The sequence below is a fragment of the Anas acuta genome, chromosome 2 (genome assembly GCF_963932015.1).
Source record: "Anas acuta chromosome 2, bAnaAcu1.1, whole genome shotgun sequence".
NCBI lineage: Eukaryota > Metazoa > Chordata > Aves > Anseriformes > Anatidae > Anas > Anas acuta.
In genome coordinates, this window is record NC_088980.1 from 46121163 (window position 1) to 46131372 (window position 10210).

The window sequence follows — 10210 nt, forward strand, 5'->3', positions numbered from 1 at the left end:
GCAGAAGCTGAGTACACTTAGAGGCACACATGCCATTTGGCAGTACTGCCCTATGCCACAAGCTGTGCACCACGCACGCTATTTATATCTTTTGTTATCAGTGCTTGAGCATCTGTACCAGAGCTGTCTGCGCAAACTGACAGATGCCGATGTGTGCAATAAATAGCCCATCCTGAAGCAGCGAGGGAAGTTCCTTCTGTTTAGCTGGTTTGCTGTGATTTCACTTGGAGAAAGATAAAGATGCTGGAATACGGCTCCTCCCTGACAAAAACTTGGGTTTCTTCCCGGAGGCTCTGAAAGGGCCAAGCCTTGAGACTCTCCCTGCTGCCTGCGCTGCCTGTGTGATGCGTGACGAGTGCTCATCTTCCTAACGAGCAGGTGACGCCTTCCCAGCCACAGTGCCTCATGTCATAAGGCAACACATCATACACTAAGCCACCATTTGCCCTGACCACTGTGCAGAAGCCCGTGGGTACGTAGTGGCTGAATACCCACCCTCTCTTGCTGGTACGTTTTCTTCTTCCTCTGCATTTTGCACAGCACAAAATGGAAGGGGGGCAGGCAGTCCCTCGTGAAGTTTTGCATCTATTTCTTTTCCTGGGTAAACTCCCTTTAAAATATAAGCATGAAGACAACAATAAGTAAAAGGCAAAGACAAACGGAGCACACTGGAGGCAGCAATTTATCTCCCGCGCTACTGTAACAACACCACATTATTCACACCCAGTTTCACAGGGAAATTGCAAGCTATCTGTTTACTGAAGCATGCTTGGGGATAAATCCTGCTCATCTCCAATAAATGAATGAGCGGCCCTCCTTTGAACGAGTAGTTGGACCAGGGGCAGAAATGCCAAGCAGTCTGCCCTGCCCCTCATCCAGCCCCACTCGTGAAGCAAAGGATGAAAGACTGCAGGATAAGACCTTTCACACATAACCTGCAAGCTTTAAGGTATGCACGATTGTCTCATAACCACGGTATAATTCAGAATTTCCTAATGGTGATATGATGAAAAGAAAACACAACAACATCCTGACTAACTGACTGAAGGGTAATCTGAGTCAGCTCAAGGGTTGTTTCTTTCGGGGGCCTGAAATCATCGAACCAAGTGTAACAAATGTTTCTGCACTCACTGCCTCATGTACCTGCCAAGCCAAATCAGAGATATCATCAGGAGCATTTGAAAGGCTTTGGCGAGATAAAACTTTCTTTAAGCTATTCAGGTGCTTTGTGGGTGCGTTTTCAGGTGACGAGCCTTGGATCAAAGCCTTGCATTCAGGCATTGCTGACTTGCACTTGAAAACTAATCAAAACCTGTATCTGAGCGCTGCAAGCAGTCTCTGTGTGCACTACAATTCATCTAACCACCATGAATAACTTAGAAATAATTAAGCTTTTGACCAAAATTATATGCTGCATGACTTCAGTCTATGGAAGACTAATTTGTTGACTCCATAGCGTTGCGTGCATCATTATTATAGCTGTGCCTAATCCTTTCCTCCATTTTTTTTTATGATCAATAATGCATATATTGTGACAGATCACGCAGAGCTGCACTCCTTATTTAGCATCATACAAATCCCTGTTAAACCCTGTAATAGAGTAATTCCCAAAGACAGCACACAGGTGTTTAGCAGCTGCAGCACAGATACTCTGCAGCTCAAGGAACTCTTATTTCAGGAACGGCCTTATACAAATGTTTAACGGAATTTAAACACATGCAAATAATTGTATTTTACTGTGGGAAATTGTATCCTGTCCCGTGGAGATGGACTTAATCACGTGCCTGGAGGGTTGAGTGAACTAGAGCTGGTGTCAGGAACACAGTGATCATGCTGATTATGAAATTATCTAAGCACAAACATAAATTTATAAGAAGGGCCCTGACTATAGTGGTATGCTCTGGATGTCTACAACACACCTTATGCCCCCTCCTGTCCCTTGCTCCTCCCGTGTCCTTTGTGTGTCCCTCCCCAGGGGGTGACTTGCCCGTGCTGGCCATGGCTCTGGGGCATTGCTTTCATCTCCTAGTGGGGTTAGGTTTCAAACAGGTTTTTTTCCATCTTCTCAACAGCATGGCTATGCTTGGGGCAGCTGGATGGCTGTCACACAGCTGGCCGAAAGCTGCTTTGCTTTATGCAAGGAAAGCAAATGCCATCTCCTCCAGCAGCTGTGTTTCAAGCACAACAAATTGCATCTTGATCACTTGCTTTCAGGCTGCCTCTGCTCTTCTATCACCTGAACAAGGACATCTGCATTAGATACGTGCCCCATCGCTTCAGGATCTGCTGGGTTTGCTTTGCTGGGTAGAGTCAGAGCATGGTAGAAACAAGCAGCCTGGAGTGAACCTTCTCTCATTAGGACAAACCATTTCAAGTGTCTCACTGTGAGGTTACTGGAATGGTTCCTCAGCAGAGTTTTCCAAAAGCTGACTATGGGAGTCTGTGCCCATGTCCTGTACATGGCTGTTATTTTAACAATTTTGTGATAGATTAAAAAAGTAAGAAATGGAGTCTCTCATTAGCAGCAGGTAGGAACAACACTGGCTTTTCTTTGACACGTTCATTTAGCCATGGTATACATGGTGAATGTGGGAATAAGGAAGCTGATGTGGGAGATTTGCTCCTCAAAAACCTTTTATTTTTTTAATTATTATTTATTTATTTATTTATTTATTTATTCCTGTGCTTTCACTGATAGCATTTCATTTATTTTATTTATTTATTTTTTTTTTGAGTTGCTTTCCGTAATTACTATGGCATTTCCATTGAAAGGATTCTTATAAACAAAAGAGAGAAATATTTTTGACTAACCTCCTCATGCATTTCTTTTTCATTTTATCCCACTATGTATCTCTTCCCTGGCTTCCCTCGCTAAATTCACATTTTCCAGATGATAACTCCTAACTCTTCCTCAGAAACATATCAACATTACTGCAGTCAGCTGGTCAGGAAACATCACCACTGACCAACCATACATGGCCCATGTGAAACGGCTTCTACGAGGCACTTCAAGTCTCGTGGAAGACAAATACTGTAAAAATGACAAATAAAGTTCTGCATGATTAAACCCTCTGACTTTCTACGCTATTTCCAGCTATAGCAGGGCACTGTGCATTAAGCTGGTGAGAGATGAATAACAGATTAGCTGTTGTTGAGGGAACTGCGTTGCATGTGGGCACATTTTTCCCGTTTATGCAATTATTTCACAATTCCTGTGAAGCTGGAGCTCCAGTCCATACACTTGCTGTGCTGGGTCTGGCTGGGATGGAGTTAACTTTCCCTGCAGCAGCCCGTACAGAGCTGTGCTCTGCACCTGTAGCTAGAACAGCAGTGGTATCACACCAGTGTTGTGTCTACTGCTGAGCCCTGCTGGCACAGCACCAGGACTCCCTCCAGACCCCCCCAGAGCCAGCAGGGGGTGGGCAAGAGGTGGGGAGGGGACATCGACAGGGCAGCTGACCTAAACCAACCAAAGGGATATTCCATTCAACATGATGTCACACTCAGCAATAAAAGGTGGAAAAAGGAAGGAGAAGGAAGGGGTGGGCTCTCGTTGTGAAAGCATCTGTCTTCCCGAACAACTGCTACGTGCGTTGAGGCCCTGCTGCAGGGACGTGGTCAAGCATCACTCGTGGATGGGAAGTACAGAGTAGTTTCTTTCCTCTCTCTGTGTGCTTCCACACGGCCTTTGCTTTTTTTTTTTTTTTTTTTTTTTTTTTTTTCTCCTCTTCCTTTCCCCTTTAGTTAAATTATTTAATTTTCCCTTAGTACTAGTTTTCCCTTAATAATTATTTCCACTGTAATTAAATTGTTCTTATCTCAACCCATAAGTTGCTTTTTTTCTTTCTTCTTCCTCTCCCCTTCTGAGGAGGGGAAGTGAGAGAGCAGTTCTGGTGGAGTTCAGCTGCCTAACAAGGTAAAACCACCACGATCCTTTTGGCACGCAACGTGGGGCATGAAGGGTTGAGATAACAATAGAATTGATTAAAACATTTACAACTAACACCCTTACTTGCTAGTCACCATGTTCGATTTGCTATTAATATTGTCCTGTGTGGTCCTGTTTTATGTAATCCGTGCCATGCTCTCCCTTCTCCGCCATATTCGATTAGAGAACGTGCTAAAATCTGTGCTCGCATTTTTTAGTTTGCTGTGCCGTCAAGCACTGGCCTTGAGTCTAATCTCGCGTTTAGTCCCTGCACTGTTATCAGTTGGGTCTCTTGGAAATTATCTTTTAGAGGAAATTCAGAATTACACTGCCTTCCTTTCCTCCTCTGGATGTCAGTTTATGAATAATATCAGGAACGGTACCTCCTCCTCCTTTCCCTGTTGGTTAATTACAGCAGCTTTTGAGTACTCTGAGAGCCCATGGGTAACCAGCATACTTCTATTGCTAACTGTGTACGATGTGCTTTTTCTTCTCTCTCAGGTTAAACAATTAGTTAAGGATACCACCCAGGAATGCGTCCCGAGACAGTGTGGTGGTGGGTGGCAAGGTGTGTGGGAGGATATGGGCAGGTACCTGTCACGGTTGTCTCCCCCGATGGCTTTGAACTTCACCCCTGAACAAGTGCGAGATCCTAAGAAACTGGTAAAATGTTTGAAAGCCGTATGCCCTGACCCTGGCAATGCTGGAGAACGACAGCTTGCAGCACTCTGCTGGGGCCTGGCCTACGCCTATCAAACAGTACTTAACACTGCCCAGCACCCTCAGGGGGAGGAGGAGGACTCCGAATCTGATGACGAGACAGCACACACCGTGTCTGACCCAGAGGACCAACCATCTACAGTATCAGACACCCCCACAGCCAAGACAAAACAATGGCAGGGGAAGTCAGCTCGGATAAAAACCATATATGAATCAGAAACCACCCAGCCCCTATCCCCGAGTGAGTTGCGATACATCCGAGAGGATTTCAGTCGTCACCCTGGTGAGCACATCCTCACCTGGCTGCTTCGATGCTGGGACACTGGGGCCAATATGCAGAAACTACAAGGCAAGGAAGCCAAACAGCTGGGGTCCCTCTCTGGAGAAAGGCTCATTGACAGAATAATTGGGAGAGAGGCTCGGGTTCTCAGCCTCTGGAGGCGGCTCCTGACAGCTGTGAACAAAAGGTATCCCCACAAGGAAGATACTGTCTATCAACTAGGCAAGTGGACCACCATGGAGAAAGGTCTACAGCAACTGAGGGAACTAGCTGTGCTGGAGATGGTTTGTAGTGATTTAGACAACGCCCAGACACCTGAAGATCCTGATGATGTCCAGTGCACGCCGTTCATGTGGGGCAGGTTTGTGCGGGGTGCACCATCATCACATGCCAGCACGCTGGCAGCAATGAGTTGGAAAGGTGGGATGGGATCAACAGTGTATGCTGTTTCCAGACAGCTTCAGCAATATGAAGATAATCTCCATGCCCCAGTACGGGCCTTAACCGCAGCTGTAGAGAAACTGTCCCAAAATGTCCACCGCCTTGAAGAATGTACATCTTCCTCCTCAGCCAGAGGGAGAAATATTTCAGCAATGCAGAATCGGTGTTTTCCTGCTCGAAGGAGAGAGTACCCGAGACGCTCACCACGTGGCACCTTGTGGTTTTATCTGCACGAGCACGAGGAAGATATGAGGAACTGGGGAGGTGAACCTACCTCGACCCTGGAAGCTCAAGTACATGAACTGCAAGGAAACACAGCAGCAAAAACTGTGTCTCGTAGGAGAACTGCTGCTCTGGTTTCTGTTGGGCAGTCCCCCAGAGGGAGTAGAAGGGCTGATGCTACTCTTGACCCTGATGGATGGACCTCCGCTTTGCATCGGGAAGAATTAAATGACAGATACTTCTGCTAGGATTAGAGGGGCCCTGCCTCTGGCCAGGCAGAGGAAAGGGACAACCGGATTTATTGGACTGTGTGGATCCGATGGCCTGGCACATCGGAACCACAGGAATATAATGCTCTATTGGATACTGGCAAACATTGTACCCTAATGCCATCAGGCTACCAAGGGGCAGAACTCATCTGTGTATCTGCAGTGACAGGGAGATCCCAACAGCTAATTGTATTGGAGGCCAAAGTGAGCACAACTGGGAAGGAGTGGCAAAAGCACCGTACATCCTTGGCATAGACTGCCTCAGGAGAGGGTACTTCAAGGACCCAAAAGGGTACCTGTGGACTTTTGGCATAGCTGCCTTGAGCACAGAGAAGATTAAGCAGCTGTCTACTCTGCCTGGTCCCTCAGAAGACTCCTCTGATGTAGGATTGCTGAGGGACCTGCACAGGAAATCCAGTGTGTCAAGTGACTTGAAAGAGGAACTATTTCATGTGGGGCCCCGAGCAACAACGGGCCTTTGAACAAATCAAACAAGAAATAGCTCATGCAGTAGTCCTTGGGCCTGTCCGTACCAGATCAGCTGTGCAAAACATACTTTACACTGCAGCTGGGGAGCATGGCCTCACCTGGAGCCTCTGGCAGAAAACCTCAGGAGAAACTCGAGGTTGACCTCTGGGGTTCTGGAGCCAGGGCTATCGAGGATCAGAAGCCAATTACATCCCAACTAAAAAGGAAATGCTAAGAGTGTATGAGGGGGTTTGAGCCTTTTCAGAAGTTGTTGGTACAGAAGCACAGCTCCTCTTGGCACCACAGCTATCTGTGTCACTCTTTGTTCAAAGGGAAAATCCCCACTACACATCATGCAGCTGACGCTACGTGGAATAAGTGGGTAGCGAAAAGGGAAACCTAACTGCCCAGAAATCCTGGAAGAGATTGTGGACTGGCCAAAAGGCAGAGATTTCAGAATATTGACAAAAGAGGTAACTCATGCCGAAAAGGCACCATCATATAATGAGTTGCCAGAAGACAGAAAGCAGTATGCATTGTTCACTGACGGATCCTGCCGTGTGGTAGGGAGCCATCGGAAATGGAAAGCTGCTGTGTGGAGTCCCACACGACAAGCTGCAGAGGCCACAGAAGGGGAAGGTGAGGCAAGTCAGTATGCAGAAGTGAAAGCCATCCGGCTGGCCCTAGAAATTGCCGGAAGATAAAAATGGCCAGTACTGTATCTCTACACTGATTCGTGGATGGTGGCAAATGCTCTGTGAGGGTGGCTACAGCAATGGAAACAGAGCAACTGGCAGTGCAGAGGGAAACCTATCTGGGCTGCTGCATTGTGGCAAGATACTGCTGCCTGGGTAGAAAACCTGGCTGTAAAGGTGCTTCATGTAAGTGCTCACGTGCCCTAGGGTCACACCACTGAAGAACATCAGAATAATGAAGAGCTGGACCAAGCTTCAAAAACTGAAGTGGCTCGGGTACAACTGGACTGGGGACGTAAGGGTGAGCTTCACACACCATCATGGGCCTGGAAAGGCACGTGCTGTGGCATCAGGGTACACCAGAAAGAATTGAGTCCAACAATGAGAGTCACTTCCAAAACAACCTTGTCACCTCCTGGGCCAAGAGCCATGGTATTGTGTTGGTGTATCCCATCTCCTATCACCCACACACCTCTGGGCACGTTGAGAAGTACAAGGTTAAAGACCATGTCAGAACCAGAGGGTCTGACAGCCGTGCTGGTCCTGCTGAAACAAAACCCCTACACACTGTGAGAGGAGCCAAAGTCCCTTTTGTGCATGTAGGGAAGTAGTTGGGGAAGGTGGGTTGCTTCTGCCTTGGGAAAAGGCAAACCCACTCATGGGATTGTCTTCGCCCAAGGACTGGGGTACACCTGGTGGGTCATGCAAAAGGATGGGGATATCAGGTATATGCCTCAATGAGATTTAACCTCGGGAGAAAACTAATCTGTAATCTAAGTTATGTGTTGTAGGAAGACACTGCAGGATCGATGACAAGTCAACTTCACAAGGAACCTGGCAAGTGCAGCAATGACTCGAGCTAAGCTGGTGCTGGCGTCCAGAAATCCAACTCCACTTGCCCTGAGTGACCACTGACAGATGAAGAGTAGATCATCAACAGTTCTTATGAACATTTTGGGGAGAGGCCTATGGATTGAGAAGAAGTACCTATCTATAAATCTGTTAAAGGACAGGGAACAATAGTGATGAGAATACTTATATGTTAAATCACATGGGATAGAGTGTGACACAAATCTTATGGAATGAGGGGTGGAGGTTGTGCTGGCTCTGGCTGGGATGGAGTTGGATGGGTCTGGCTGGGATGGAAAAAGGAAGAAGGGAGGGGTGGGCTCTCATGAAAGCATCTGTCTTCCCGAACAACTGCTACGTGTGTCAAGGCCCTGCTTCAAGGATGTGGTTAAGCATTGTTCATGGATGGGAAGTACAGAGTAATTTCTTTCCTCTCTTTGTGTGCTTCCACACAACCTTTTTTTTTTTTTTTCCCCTCTTTCTTTTCCCTTTAGTTACATTATGTAATTTTCTCTTAATAATAATTTTCCCTTAATAATTATTTTCCCTGTAATTAAATTCTCCTTATCTCAACCTGTGATTTTTTTTTTGTCTTCTTCCTCTCCTCTTCTGAGGAGGGGGAGTGAGAGGTTGTTGTGGAGTTCAGCTGCCTAACAAGATAAAACCACCACGCTTGCATACCACATTAAGCTGTTCCAGTAAGACTGGCCTCACAGCTGATCCAGCTGACTTTTGTTCTTTTCTGAGGAAGTGAGTTTAGAAAAGGGAGGAGGAATGCAAAATGACACGCACTGCTCTTGTTCCCAGTCTAAGCTGTGAGCTAGAGCTGCCTGCAGGATGGTAAGTCCATTTCACAGAGACTTTCACATTTAGGAATGCTGTTTTTAATCTGCATGAGAACCAAATCAGGGTTCTTCAATATTCAAGCATAACTAAAAAGAGAGGAGAAACAGAGATGTCTTGAGCACAAAAAATGAAGACGGGGCAACCTCAAACTCTTTGTCTTCACTAAAATCTTAGGGAATTGTTCTCCAGCTGCATCAGCCAAAATAGACACGTGGTCAAACTGTCGGTATCACAAGAGTACTCACATTCTCGAGAAAACACTAAAGCAACAGTAAAACAAAAAACACTAATGCAACAGTAACTATTTCAAAGGAAATTTTGGTAAAAGATGTGTAAATGAAGAGGGTCCTCACTCTTCTTCCAGCTTTCCTTCTTTCTTAATTAAAAAAAAAAAAAGTCATAGCAATTAAAGTAATAGCAAAGCTGATAGTTTAATGCTTTGCGGATCAACTCTGCTAAGCTAGAGTGACAATTCTTTGCCCTTGGTCCTTTCTCTTTGCATACAGAAGGAGAGAAGTCAGATACCAGTCAGGGAACCTATTTAACAGCACCCACATTCAGAGTATGCTTTCTTACCTCCTGGATGGTCAAGAATCATCACAGAAAGCAGTACACCTCCATTTACACTGTAATCTAAGAGTCAGGGTATTTTGGGGTAGGCACTTGCTTAGGTGCTTGTTTCCTTTAACCCTATGACCCCTTCCCTTAGTTGACACTGCAGCCACCAGGACTTCAACCAATATAAGGAAGAGCATTAGCTGTACAAGCTGTAATGAAATCAATGGGAAAACGGAAAATGCCCTCACTTTGTGGTGTTGTGTGATTATTATTTTTTTCCATAGAGTTATGTTTATGGACAGCCTGTTTTTTGACCTGAAGTGGGCATCTCTGCATGCTCTCCCATGACAGATATTTTAAGCATCTTAATCTAACTATCTACACTGTTTATGACAAAGCAGACGTACAAATCCCTTAGAAAGCAGCCCTCATATCCAGCTGGTCCATCTCTACACTGCCCTCTGCACCCTATGGAGCAGCATGGGCTCTCTCATCGTGCTGGGGCAGTGATGAGGATGGTCTGTCCCTCAGCTTGTCATCTCTAAACCAGTGGGAACTCCGTTTGGCTGGCTCACAGAGGTGTTATCAGGCTGGCTAGCTGTGTTTATAGGGCTTACAATCATACGACGTGCTTGTCTGGGAGTGCTTGAGACCAGAGGAGTGAGTGAGGAGCACACAGGAACAGCCAGACTGAGGGTGAATCCCAGTTCTGTCCTCCCACAGTAGATTTACAAATGGCAGAAGAGTGCTAAGAGCTACAATGAACATAAACCATATCCATTTTAGGAAGTCTACCATGCTTTTTCCATGTTTTTATCGGGGGGAAAAAAAAAGAAAAAAAAAGAAAAAAAAAAGAAAAAGAAGTTGTAAGGTAACATAAAGTTGGCATATGAATTACCATCAGTGGGAAAGTACTGACATTTATAAAGCTCTG